Below are 15,286 nucleotides of genomic sequence, written 5' to 3'. Positions count from 1 at the left end.
GGCCGGGCTTGTTTCAGAATTCCATGAGAACCACAGTGTGAGGTCGTCACAGCTCTGGTGCTGGAAATGGAAACGGCTGCGATGTGGGCCTGGCTGGCACCATCCTTGTGAGTCACTGTGGAAACACTGTCCCTGGATGCTGCTGAGAGGGCCCGGTTGCTGGTGAATTCATCTGTCGGATGAGATCCTGACCCCCTGACATCTTAAAATGTTCCACAAATATGTGGAACATTATGCCTTCCGTCTGGCTACACTAAAATTTGGGTTGTTTTATTCTATTTTTGGGGCCTTTCACAGTTCCAATGTGTTGAAAAAAAAGAACAAAATACATGTTTTTAGATTACAATGTAATACATAGCCACTGTACAGACATTTTTTAAAAATGCAGGAAAACACACAGAACAAAATTCGACCACCCAGAGATACAGATTTAAAAAAAAATACATTACAGTTTCCTTTCTAATGTCATTGCATTGTAGTGGATATAACACTCTGGTAAGTTGTGGGATTTCCCGCCCCCCCCCCTCGAATGAAAACAGTATAACTCCCACATCCTACATTATAAAATTACATCATTTTTGCACAGGAGGAGACTACATAAAACCAGCTAACCCAACACACACTTTCTAAAAATGAAAGAGCAAATCTCCCAAGGGGTAAGTAATTGGCCATGGCTCCCAGCTCATGAGCCAGAGGCAGGAATGGAAGCCTGGCCTGTTGCTTCAGCATCCCACTGTCTCGTGACCCACCCAGTTTCCATCCCTCCGGGCTTCATCTTCAGACAAGAGCAGAAGGGGTCCTGGCCTCTCTGCCTCCTGACCCTGGAGAAGCAGAGAGGAGTTCCCAGGCTTGCTGAGCAGGAAGTGTGCCCCGGCCTTCGAACTTAAGTTATTTAACATCTTTGAAACGTTTTTCCCCTGAGGGTAAGCTTGAAATGTAAAGAACAACAAACAGTTCTTTCCCATGCCAAAGCTGTTCCTCATTACCATGTAGAAATTAAGCATCACGAATGGGCATGGCTAGCAAAATTAATGGCTCCACCAAGTAGTTAGTTCCTCAGTAAAGATGAAACCCCACAGAATGTATATTTTCAGGAGATGTAAATTCGTCCCTGCACCGTGTGGGCAGTATGATATAGCACAGGGTCTGTGTCCTAGAGTATCATGTAAGAGTGTAATGTACAGGAGAGAGTACAGTGTAGTTTCATGGGATTCAGGACGGTATGGTCTACAATGTGTATAATATAGGTACCCGGTATAGCATCATGTATAGTGTGATACATAGTATCGTGCAGCATGCACTGTGACGCACACACAGTATGATATATAGTGTCGAATGATGTACATAGCATTATCTATATTGTGACACACAGTATAACACTGTCTAGCGTGCATGGTCCATATATAGTATGACATACAGAGTAGACTATATTACATCATATAGCAAAACAAATATGGCCTCATGGTTAGGTAGTCTGGATTTAAATCCTACCTATTTACCTGCCTGGATATGTAATCTTGGAAACTAAAATTCTTTCACGTAAGAAAGTGAATATGCCAATCACAGAATGAATACAAAGGGGCCCTAAATCTATAAGAAATACATAACTGCTTATTGATTGGCTGATTATTTTATTTAGGTACTGGGGATTGAATCCAGGGCCTCGTAGATCCTGGATTAGTGATTTATCACTGAGTTAGAACCTCAGGCTTTTAAATTTGTTTGCTTTGAGAAAGGGTCTCCTGCGTTGCCCAGGCTGTCTATGAACTCTCTATATACTGTTGAAAGGCATTAGGCTTGGCACCCTCCCACCTAACCCTCCCAAGCCTGAGCCACCAACTCCAGCTTGCTTCATTACTAACTAGGAAAAAAGAAAATTAACTCAAAAAGATATCTCTCATGGAAGTAGAACTGTTAGTTTGTTAAAATCCAGGGTTGATGAGAGTAAGAGTAAATAGTTATTCTTTGTCAGTGTAGGTGAAAGTGTTGGCACAACCACTGCCATGCATAATTTAGACGTTCCATTAAGCCAGGCACAGTGACTCATGCAATAGTAATCCCAGCACTCAGGGAAGCAGAGGCAGGTGGATCTGTGAGTTCAAGACCAGCCTGGTCTACAAAGAAAGTCCAGAGCAGCCAAACCTACTCAGAGAAACCCTGTCTTGAAAAACAAAAACAAACAAACAAGAAATAATCCCAGCACTTGGGGAAGCAGAGGCAGATGAATCGCTGTGAGTTCGAGGCCAGCTTAGTCTACAAAGCGAGTCCAGGACAGCCAAGGCTACACAGAGAAACCCTGTCTCAAAAAACCAAAAAAAAAAAAAAAAAAAAAAAAAAAGAAAGAAACCTCCCAAACGTTCACCAATAATACCATGGATTAATAAATTGTGACCTATTCATGTAATAGAAAACTCTTCAGTTATGAAGATAAATGCATTACCAATCAATGAATGTGATCACATACATTAACTTCATAACTGTATTCAGCAGAGTAAACAACACAAGGGGTAAGAAAACATCTAAAACAATCCTGGTTATATAAATTTCGCAGACAAGCTGAGGTAGTCTCTGGTGTTAGCAGTCAAGACAGTGGTGACAATGAGGGGGATTGCGTAGCTGTGAGTGGCCATCCGCCTGTGGTGCCTGCTGTCTCACCCCTTCTAGCACAAAAGCCTGTTCATCATGGATCCATCACACACACACACACACACACACACACACACACACACACACACACACACACACATTACTGCACAGAGGTTGAGATTTCCTTCTTGCTGCCTCACTTATGACACTGGTGAGAGCCTGAGTAGGAGACCAATTTGTTGTTGGCTTTGTGTATGTCTCCAGGCGTCAGCTTGTCCCAGTACGTAAGTGGGCTGGTGAGTACGGCGATAAGAACTAAGCAAATAGGGGTGTTCTGCCTAATTTTATTATGTGTCCAAACTTGATATTTGTTCTTTTTTTTTTTTTTTTTTCATCCCCGAGGCAAAAGAACAATGCATGGGTTTTTTTGAGAAATGCCAGCATGCGTCTAAGTTGTATCAAGCACACTTTCTTTCAGAACTGTCTCAGAGGGCAGCCTTTGGGCATCTGGTTTCTTCTCCCATTTTGTTGAATGAAGTGGGGGCTCTTTCTCGCTGCCTCTGGCCCTGCGTTGTGTACTCCAGCCTTACCTCACCCACAAGGGTTTGGATGGTTTCCTGTTTCTGCCTCCCCTCTCACCACAGGAAAGCTGGAACTACAGACAGACACCACTGTGTCTGACTTTTTTTTAATGAGCTCTGGGCGTTGAACTCAGGTTGCCAGACTCGTAAAGCAAGCACCATTACTGCTAAGCCATCTTGCTGGCCCCTTTCTGTGTGAGTTCTGAATATACAGCGTCACCGAGTCCCTCTCTGTTTCTCCTTCCTCCCCTTCTCCTTAGTGCTATGAGAGGGCTCTCTCTCCTGAAGTTAGCCTATGTCATCCCCACATTTACTTTAAATGCATCTATTATACAGTGTGGAGCCTCAATTTTTTTTTAAGGTTTTGATTTAAAACTGAAGTTATGTACAATCTTGATGATGGTCTTTAAAATGCCTTTAATAGCCATGAATAAGAAACTTCTTAAAACAAGGAAATATCAGCCAGGCATCAGGGTGCATGCCTTTAACCCCATCACTCAGGAGGCAGAGGCAGGTGGATCGCTGTGATTTAGAGGCCAGCCTGGTCTACAAAGTGAGTCCAGGACATCCAAGGCTACACAGAGAAACCTTGTCTCAAAAAATGAAACAAAACAAACAAACAAAAAACCCCAAGGAAATATCCATTCCAGGGAGATTTGATGGGATCAAGGAGTGTTGTCCACTTGCAGGATAGAGTCTGCCTCACACGGAAAGCTATTTCCTATATAAACAAATTACTGAGACCACAGCCCATCTATAAACCAATCTCAACTTGCAGCATAAGCACCATCCACTAACCAACACATGACATATGCTTCATATGATGCTCAACAGCTGAACCACCTAGGTATCAACTTCTGGGCCGCAGCAGTTATGGTAGGCACCTGCTGGTGGCTGCTGGCCTGCCTGCCTGAAGCTAAGGACAGCTGTGACCCGCAGTTGGGGCTCCTGGAATTATACAAACTGAATGGCTGACCTCAGATGCTTTTGTGATATTTGCAGGAGCTTGCCACAACTACAGCGATGGAAGTCCGAGCACCTGTTGGGCCAGTGGCTGGACTTTTGTGTGTCACCTGGGATGAGGCATCAAGGGTTAGGCTCTCCATGCTGTGGATTCCTGCCTTCCTGGAGTGGATCCTGATTCTACCTCCGGCCCCCATAGCGAATGCTCAGTGGCCTGTGGATATCCTCGCACAGTGTGGGATCTGTTTTCTGCCTAGATGAGCATTTTTTCACATCCCTGTGGGCACACCCATAGTACTCGCTGCAGGAACTCCGTGAACCCTACTGTCCTGTAACAAAGTGAGAACAGCTGCTCCCACTGCACAGGCCTGAGACGTGCGGAAGGAATTCAGATGAAAGACTTACTTCTCCCCGACGCACAATGGAACACGGCAAGTGCCCTGACGGTTTTGTTCTCCAGTCGTCTCCCATCCCCCATCGGCCATGCTGCCAAGATGGGTTCTGCTTCAGCAACTTCTGGAATGGGCTTGAGTCACTTACATCAAAGGCCTTGCAGGCACTCTCTTCCGATGTGCTGGACAGCTCTGGCCTGGCTTCCACATCTACTCCAAGCTGTGCATCGACTTATCTGTCCCCAGATTGTTCTAGGAACTGACCTCTTCCAAGGTGGTTCTGGGATACTCGGAGATCTCATCCAAGTGTACCCCTCTCTGGTTGTTAGTAGGAACTTTTCTGCCTTGTGGGAGCAGGGGACTCATTCCTCTTACATAGAGCCGTTATCTCTCTGGGTGTATATATCCAAAGCCATGCTTGCTTAATTCCGAAATGATGGTTATGTCAGGGAGGAAAGAGAGAAGAGGAAGAGTAGAGATGAAGGTATCAAAAGACCCAACTGGTCAAGAGGGGTGGTCTCTTTAAGTACAACCTCGGCTAGCCAACTGAGCCAAATGAAAAAACTAGAACAGTGGTTCTCCGGTTGGGTGAACATCAAAATCCCTAAGGCCTCTTCAAACGATACCAAGGCTGTGGCCAGGGGCAATTAAATCAGAAGATGCAGGGACATGGTGAAGCTCTGACATATTTTGAAGCTCTTCAGAGAATTCTAAGGTAGCCAAGTTAAGGACCACACCTAGGGAGCAAATGGAGGGGATCCATCTCACGGATCTTGGTCCAGTGGAGTTTGAACTGTAGTTTGTAAATAATAAAGTGAGATCCAGGAGCTCTGCAGTTACGTGAGGGATCACTACATCCAAATCTGGGCAGACGCCTACACCAGAGTACTGTGCTTAAGAACCAGGAGGACCTGTGGAAGTCTGAGGATGCGTATGGTTACAGGGAATGGCCATGAACCAGAGTCTCTGTCCTTCTGTGCTACTAAGTCTCAGACAAAAAAGGGAAGGATGGGTGTCTTAGTTGCTGCTTTAGTGCTGTGAAGAGGCACCACGAACAAGGAAACTTTTATAAAGCTTTTATAAATCTTGCTTACTCTTAGAGAGTTAGTCCAGGATCCTCATGGCAGGAAGCAGACAGGCATGTGCTGGAGCAGTAGCTGAGGGCTTTACATCCTGATCCACAGGCAGCAGGCAGAGAGAGAGAGAGGGAGACTGTACCTGGCATGGGCTTTTGGAAGCTCAAAGCTCACCACCATTGACACACCCTCTCTAGGAAGGCCACACCCATCTCAACAAGGCCACACCTCCTAATTTTTTCTAAATGGTTCCATTAACTGGGGACCACACAGTCACACATATGAGCCTATGAGGGCCATTCTCAATCAGACCACCAAGAGTAAGTAGAAAATGTCATTTTGAGACATAGGACTTATGTACCTGATCAAGCACATTTTCACCACAAGAATTTCATCTTGAAATGACCTGTCATTGAGCCAGTGAGCTAAGCTAGCTCAGTAGATAAAGGTGCTTGCTGCCATAGCTGACAATCATTAATCTTGAGTCTGACGACCCATGTGATAAAAAGAGAGATACATTTCCTGCAAGTTGTCCTTTCATCACACCCACATGCATGCATGAATGTGCACACACACACACAATTAAAAACACAAACAGCCTTCCATCAACTCTAGAACTCAACATAGTGCATTGGTTGTTTCTCGTTGTGAGGGTGCCCATGCGTGCCTTACTGTTGATTGCTGGTGCTGGGCAGAAAGAACTCTACTTTATATCACTAGCCCAGAAACATAGCAAAGTTCAAAATATTTTAAAAAGGTATGTATTATATATGTGTGTGTATATATGCATGTGTATGTATATGCATGCCGTAGCACATGTGGAGATCAGAGAACAAGTCAATTCCCTCTTCCCACCCCACAGTTACATAGGGTTAGGTTGAACACAGGTCATCAAGCTTGTGTGGCAAGGGCTTTACCTGCTGAGCCGTCTTGCTGGCCCCAAACTTCACAATCTAAGTACTTTTCTATTGAATGTATATCACTTTCTCACATGTAGGGTACCACCAGGTAAGAGAAAAAAGTATAAATTGAATTATCGTAAGTTGGGAAAAGTTCGATTTGTACATTGTGTGCATTTTTTGTAAATAAAAACGGGAGAGAAAACACCACTTATATGGAGTAGATGTTTTTACCAGCCTGGTGTCATGAAAGAGTTTGAAATGATAATGCAGCTATCTATGCATGGTTAGAACATGTCAACAACGTACGAGGCAACGCACAATGTTCGGAGGAAGCTTCCGGAGCCATCCCCCTCCCAACCTCGCCTCAGCTGCTCGCCCAACAGAGAATACATGGTGAACGTCTCAGATTCTTTGCCCAAAGCAAAATGTCTGTGTGTGAAGAGGGGATTTGAAATTCCACACTGATGTGAGTGTTTCTGAGAGAACCCTAAGATAATTCCGTATGGGCAGGCGGGTCTTGTCCCATGTCTAGCCGCAGAAGCAGATCCCATATGTGGGTTGCGCCATCATTTATGTAAGATTTTCCTGGCCTGTATTATTATTTTTGGATTCTTAGCATCATAGACAATATTGAAATCAGCATCAGTGCCTAGATTTGGTTTGGCAAACTTTTGTGGCTATATTATTATTTATTTATATATTTTATTTTATTTTTTTGGTTTTTTGAGACAGGGTCTCTCTATGTTAGCCTTGCCTGTCCTAGACTCACTTTGTAGACCAGGCTAGCCTCAAACTCACAGCGATCCACCTGCCTCCCGAGTGCTGAGATTAAAGGCATGCGCCACCACGCCAGGCTTGTGACTATATTCTTAATTGGTGTTTAAGGTATTTCAAGAGATACTTTGTTATTTGCATGATAGAATTTGCACCTGAAAGGCTCTCGGATCCGCAGAGCTCTGGGGCTATTTGCCTACCTCACATGCTGGGGGGGGGGGGGGGATGGGACACCCAGCGTTTGTCTGGATCTCCAAGCTCTAAAGTCACCACGAGGAGGAGCAGGCAGGCAGCGAACTCTACATGTTTTTCCATATTTACTTCCGGGGTGAACAAATTCATGATGCTTCTCTCACCAGGTGACAGAAATGGCCCAGAAACGTGGGACTTTCAAATTGTTCTTCTCAATTCCAACTCATTCTCTGTTTCTGTTACTCTTGGCAAAGAAAGGATCTAAGGCAAGATAAACAAATGCTTGCTATGGGGCTGCTGCCTCCTGATGCCCAGCGGGAGAAAGCTCAGAAACCTGCTCAACATCGACTTGAAAAATACACATGGAAGAGATGCATGTAGGATCATACCCAGCTTCCCCTCTCACAGGCACCTACTGCTTTTCTTTGGGGGAAACTTAGATTTCTCTAGAAGGATCTCTTAGCCTAAGCACTGTTGACAGGCTGTACCAGACTCTTCTTTTCTGTCACTACAGAGACGCTGTTCTATGTACTCTAGAATGTTCAGTAGCATCTCGGGTTAGAAGTCCAAAGCACCTGGCCCACAGTTGCCTCCAGAAATGACCATGCTGAGGGACACCAGGCATTCCTCCTCTGTCATAACTGTAGTTCCCCTTAAGCAGAAGTTCCAGTTTCTGTGCTTTTAGTCACCCATGGTTAACCATGGTCTGAAATAGAAATGGAAACTTTCAAAAATGTAAATTGTTGTAAACTGTGCCCCCTTCTAAGTAACGTAAGATCTTGCCATTTCACTTTGTCCCACTAGGGAGCTGACTCATCCACATCATTGTCTAGCATATCTCCATGGTATATGCTACCCTCCTGTTAGTTACTTTGCAGTTTTCTTAGCTACCCGGCTCACTGTAACTATGCTCTAGAGTTTGCTTTCAAATGACCCTTGTTTTACAGAAGTATAGCCTCAGATAGCAAGAGCAGTGCTGCAAAGGAGGCACCAGGACATAGCACATGGAAGGGCAGATTGAGTCCAGAACTGTGTGGCACTACTATGGGATGTGTGGGGGGGAACAAGGCAAAACATGGTATGCATGGAATTCAGCAATGAGCCACAGCTGTAGACATCCACTGACGTCTTAGAATGCAAACCCCTTGGATGAAGGGATCTTGGTATGCGTAAGAGAGAGGCAGAGTACTCTCTTGTGTGTTGGTACTAAAAGTTGTTTACTCACTCTCACTTCAGTAGGTATCTGTTTCTTTTTTGAATTAGTTAGCAGTTATAGAACATTCCATGATGAGTACAGATAAGTATTCTACGGAGAAAACTTCTTGACAGGAAATGGCTAGGTCAAGGAGATAATGCATTTAATATGACGACAAGATGCTAACAGTTGGTCGTCTAAAAAGATTGTACCCATTTTCACTCTCCCTAACAATGTACAAGAATACCTGTTTCTAGATACCCTTTCCAACTCAGCATCCTAAAAATAACAACAACAAATGCAACAAATACAACAACAAAGGCAACAACACGTTTTCATCTTATTCAGCCTGAAAGATAAAAACTGTGGTCTTCCTGTAACCCCAGTTCTGCCAGTGTGCTCTAGAACAGGTTTCTGGAGAGAGGCTGATCAAAAACTCCCCCTCTCAGAGATCCAAAGGCCAGTCCAGGGATCTCTGACCAGGAGCTCTGACAGGGCTCTTTGGTCTTTTTTTCTTTTCTGGGGTCTTTATGCAACTTATTTAAGCTTCTGGAAATTGGAAATGATTCTCCGGGAGAAGACCTAGCCCCTTCAAGCAGTATGCTTACCATGCAGAACGTGCCAGAGCACGGTTGCTGGAAAGCCTTTCGCATTCCTGTAGATGTGTGTACGATAAACATGTTATCGCTTTCTGTGGCACTCGCCCCTCTCGGTGCGGAGAGGTGCTACCTGCTTTCATCTGTGTGCTGGATTTCAGATATACATGATCAAATGAAGCCAAGACAAGAATCGAGGCTCATAAAAATCTTGCCTACAGCATGTACCAAGAAATGTCGATTGTGCCAAGACTACACAGGCTGAGTAAAGTCGGGAGTTGTGCAATTACCCAGCAGAGGTTGAGATTTCTGAGAAAAACAGGAACCTCACTGAAAAATCTAAGCACAAAATGAAGCCTATTCTTTTTAGAGGCCATTTTGATATTTCACTAACATGAGTTTTGAAAACCATGCTTCTCTGATCTCTAGGACTTATTTCTTCTGTAAAGCCCAGCATGAAATAGATTTTCCATGCCTGGATTTTTTGAGTGGCTCATTTTGGCTCTAAGTTAACTGAGTTTTTAGGTAAGACCAAAGTACTCTTCCACTCCCTGGTCTTGAACACAAAGGTTTTTTTTTTTTTCTTTCCTTCATGCCAAGGATGTTGACTGAATGCCTACTATGTGCTAGGCTGTAGAGAAAGCGTTAATGAGAAAGACCTCATGTCTGCTGGCTGGGCTTGCCATTACCGAAAAGGAAATCCAAGGAGAGGGGCTGGAGGCAGGTGTGTGTGGTCATCTCTGAGCCCATGTGTAGGTGCTACTTGGGGCTCTGTGGTTCAGTATAATCTAATTAGGGCCCACATGAGCTGATAGAAAGAAAGGGCTCTGGCTACCTCTGGAAAAGCAACTGAAAGCTATGATCTGATCACTTGCTAGTCACCCCGTGCTGAAGAAGACATTTTCCCTGCCCTAATAACACAAGACAGTAGGCCACGCCCAAGTCGGCTAGCTGCAAATACTGCCTGGAAGACAAGGACAGCACGTACCATGTAAATTTACCCAGGGATGACACCCAAGAGCAGCATGACTCAGAAAGGCCCAAGTTCCTGCAAGAAGATGAGCTCGAGTCGTCTGAACATTTTGCAGGTTGCAAGGAATGCGAAACCTATCAGGTTGAGGACTGGGTAGGAGTGAGAGCTGAAGTCAGCCATCAGGGTCCTGTGAAGGTCAAAGGTGTTATGGCAGCATCTGCTGGGTGTCTTATGACTTTCCTCTCATGTATCTTTCCTAACGTGAGTGCAAGGTTAGTGCCAATGGTGTGGACCATGTTTCTGCTACTTACAGCCTAATGTGAGCATAAAACCCACATTTGCTGATCCTTTTGTGAGGCCTGCATTCTTCTTGACCAGTTGGCAAGCAGGACCTCTTCCTCTGATAATAGCATTCTTATCTGGGCAGAGTAGTTTCCCTCCTTGTCAATCCCATTGTCCTTGGGTTATGGATGAGTTTCAACCCTCTCAGGCCTCCAGGGAGTGAGCTAGTGACCCAGGTTTGACCAATCAGACCATCCTATTACCTTTGCCATCATGACTGGTTCAGAGACATGCAACTGGACCAAGATCAAATGGGACTTTGCTAGTGAAAAATGAAAACTATTTTTTTTGACAGAAATTGCAAAACAGGAAATTCTGAGACTAGAGTTGCTGCAGGATCATAGGTGAAGCATCCCTGCCTGTGAGTGAGAGCAACATAAAGAGGTACAGAAGAGAGTAGGGGACAGGGAGACGAATGGAGGCACCAATCCAGCTTCCCACCAGAAATGGTGGGACTAGAATTATGGTGGCTCCCATTTATCTACAGAGGGTACGCTAAAGACCCTCAGCAGGAGCTTCAACCACAGATACTACCAAAACTTATATATACTATGTTTTCCCCATTGCATACATAGATATCCATGATAAAGTTTAACTTAGAAATTAGGCAAAGCGAAGATTAAAAGTAGGGGGCTGACAAGATGTGGGTGTGATAAGGTGCCTGCTCAGCCTGATGACCATGTTCCATCTGTGGGCCCCACATGGTGGAAGAGGAGAACCGGCTCCCAAAAGTTGTTCTTTCATCTCCACATGCATAGCAGTCATGTACCCATGCACCCACATGAACATAATAAATAAATATAAAAAAGAAAAACCAAAAAACCCAATAATAAAATAGAATAATTACGATACAGTTTAATACAAGTTATTATTGTGATCTCTTTCTATTTCAAAAATTTCTATTGTATTTATTTTCTAGTCACCATCAATAACTGAAGCCACAAATAGCGAAACTATGGCTAAGGAGGGAACTCATATACTTTTGTATCTTCAAGTAAACAAACCAACACATTTTTATCTTTAATTTATGACATACATTGGCTTGACTTGAATTTCTTACAGCTAAAATAAGTAAATAATAGGCAAACAAACAAATAAATAACTGGCTAGTGGTCCAACAGACAGGTGCTTCAAGCCTATTTTGTATAGTAAAGAAGCAGTTTGTATTAACCTGCTGGTAATTTTATCTATTTTTTTCCTTTTTCTTTTCCTGCATAAATACTGACAATGAACTGCAGTCTTCTCGTGTCTTTTTTCTTTTTCTTTCTTTTTTTCTTTCCGAGACAGTGTTTCTCTTGAAGCCTTAGCTGTCCCGGAACTCACTCTGTAAACCAGGCTGGCCTTGAACTCACAGAGACCCGCCTGCCTCTGCTTCCCGAGTGCTGGGATTATAGGTGTGTGCTACCACCGCCCGGCTCTTCCATGTCTTTAAACGTATCTTCCAGTTTACCTTCCTTGCTTGTGATCATTTTGTACTTTGAGCAGACTAGCCCTGTTTCGCTCCAAACACTTCATTCTTCCCTCTGCCTAACTCACTCTTTCCGAGCTCTTCGTTTTGCCAGAGACTTTAGACATTCAGCTCAAATACCGTTGCCTCAGAGAAGCCTTCCCTGTACCCAAAGCTAAAGCACCAGCACAACTCCTCCTTCTCCACAGAGGAATCTGCTGTTTTATGTACTTTTATGGTCTGCCTTTGTGATTACAAGTTCCATGAGAACATGTGTTTTTGTCTCTAGTTTCAGTGCATACTACAAGGTCTGACACATATTAGAGTCGATGCAGAAGTCCACAGAACACATCCATGAGCAATGGCACATAAGGCTGCTGTGAGGGGAGGAATGCGGAGCTCATTTAAGCACTTTACCTGGATCCCTCAATCCTCGAAAAAACCTCAAGTAAGGATTTCTATCACCTTATACGGACAAAATTTGGGTTTAGAAGTTGAGCAATTTACCCACTGCAACACACCTGGAAGGAAGTTCATGTCGATGCAATGTAGACAAAGGACTATTTGATTCCAAATTTTGTGGCATTACCTTTTTGGTGACTCCCAAATTTGTTTCAGATCTCAACACCTTGCAATTCCAAGAGACATACATTCCTGCTAGACTGTTTGCAGTTTGATAATAATTTGCAAATGTGTCATAGAAAGAATCTATCATTTTCTCTGGATGAGGGATCTTTGGGGACATCTAGACCCAGAACAGGTCTAAGTGGACATCCTAGTAGACAAAGCAGAGGTTTGTCATGCTGGAATGCACTGTGAAAGAAATTACTGATGTGGGACCAAAGGACAGCACCAGCCTTCAGAAGAAACATCTGTGACAAGAGCACAAAAGCAGAGAGCAATCATGAGAGTTTCATATGCAAGCAGCTGATGTGGGTGGGATGTTGAGGTGTGTATGTGAAATTCAGTCTCTCTTTGGAACGATACAGTATATGAAACGATAATAAACTCAAGGTTTGGAATTACTATAATTGACATTTGACTCTATTGCTGGTTGTTGGAGAGCACTGCAAAGTCTGAATAAACTCTGTGCAGAAAAAAAAAACCCCTACAATATAACAAAATGACAACATATAATAGGGATTGAAAGACTTATTTGAAGTTTGATTGTGTAAAACACCCAGCTGTCAAAGACTCGAGGTTTTGTGTTTTTTTTTTAAGTTTATTGAATCTTCATGTAGACTTTCACATGGAAGAATATTAACTGAGCCAAGGAAAGCTCTTTTATCTTCTTCTTTGAGAGCCTGCATTCATCCTTTTCATCATCAGTCATACAAGAATAAAGGCCCATGTGATATTAAAATAAGAAGAATGAAAACAGCACTTTTAATGCTTGAAAGGGATACATTAGGCAATGTTAGATGTTGTTCGTGTGGACATGTCGGGTTCTGAAGCCTGGAACAAGAACACGGTAGGCATGAACCCCACTACTTTGTGTTGAAACTGGAAGCATTTTTTTCTCTTTTCTTCTCTATTCAGAATATTGGTCACCCCAAAATATTTATTATAATTTACCAGTGGCTTTAATATTGCTCAAATTGAAGTGAGACTTAGAACTACACTGTGTTGTAAAAATACCACATATAACCAGCATGTCAGCTCTATTAACTCCAAAGATTAGAACTGTGCAATTTATAACCTATAAAGCACTAAAATATTATCTTGTTATTTCAAAATTATTTTATTTTAAAACAATTTTAGACTGACAAACCCGTTCAAAATGGGCATAGTAAATTCACTAAATACTCCCTTGAATGTTGCCATCTTGTTTAAAATAAAGATATGATTATCAAAACTAGGAGACTAGTAGTTTTAAAAAACTGATCACATACATATGACCTACAGACCTTAGTTAAATTTCACCAGTTTCCCACCTATGTCTCCTTTTTATACAAGAACCCATCTAGGGTCCCCTTTTGCATTTCATTGCCATTTCTTCTTGGTCTCCTCTGATCTGTGGGGACAGTTTCTCCCTCTTGCTCCCCAACGTGCCAAACAGATCAAGCTTCCTGCCTGTTTAATGTCTCTGCTGACCATTGGTGGCAGTGTACAAGGCAAAAGAGACATCATGTTCAGCTTCTGTCTCACCTCACTTCAAACCACACTCCTAGCCTCACACACCACTGTGTGCTGGTCCTCCATCTGGAGGGTGCACCATGTCAGCCGTGGATCTTTTCTCGTGCCACATTCAAGAGGCCCCCAAGGAGAACCGTCTCTCAGCTGAAAGGCTCATAAACCTGTAACAAGGATTTATTTAGTTGTACTCCATGCCAACTGTGAGTATATGAAGTAGTTCAGATTTTTTTAAAAAATGAGATGCACTCTCTAAAACAGAGGAGGCAGACAGGCAGATGTAAAGGCTTGTGCTTCCACTAAGGCACTGCCTTAGAGAAGGGCCATAATACAAAATGGTGCCCGAACAGAGAGCATGAGATACAAAAAGATTTACCCTCTAGATGCAGGAACAGGCTGACATACACAAAAACAGCCTTAGGGTTGAGTGGGAAAAGCTGGGTGACAGGCAGGAAGAGGCTTACCCAGTGACCAGGGACCCTATTTCTTTCTTTCTTCCTTTTTTAAAAAAGATTTATTTATTATTTATACAGTACTCATACCAGAAGAGGGCCCAGATTGCATTATAGATGGTTATGAACCACCATGTGGTTGCTGGGAATTGAACTCAGGACCATTGGAAGAACAGACAGTGTTCTTAACCTCTGAGCCATCTCTCCAGTCCCAGGGACCCTATTTCTTTCGCCTCCATATTAAGAGCTAATGAGTGGGCCCCTTTGCATCCTATTAGTTTTCTATATTCACTGTGGGAGTGGCCTCCTGTACAGAAGCCTTCCCTAATGGCCTTCCTTCCTTGGCTACTCCTTGTCTGTGCTCTGTGTCCCTGAAGGAAGTCCCTTTCAAGGTCACTGAGAAGCTGGATTGCTTTAAGCTGGATCATCGCTGTAAACTGGCAGCCTGGTTGGAGGAAGAAGGACTGTTCTTCATTCACGTCCGGTGGCCAGTGTGATGCTGAGTTCCGGTAGCCTGGTCACTGTTGCTTTAAGGAGGCCAGACAGAGTAGGAAGACCAAGTGCTGCTCTCCAATAGTTCCATGGAGTCAGCAACACACAGAAGTGCTGGGCATATGGTCCATGCCAAGCTGAGTGCTGGAATTTTCTGGATACTGGACTTCAGGTGCATGTTTCTGAGGTC

Source organism: Acomys russatus, chromosome 7 (genome assembly GCF_903995435.1).
Source record: "Acomys russatus chromosome 7, mAcoRus1.1, whole genome shotgun sequence".
Lineage (NCBI taxonomy): Eukaryota > Metazoa > Chordata > Mammalia > Rodentia > Muridae > Acomys > Acomys russatus.
Note: the sequence above shows the minus strand (reverse complement) of the source record.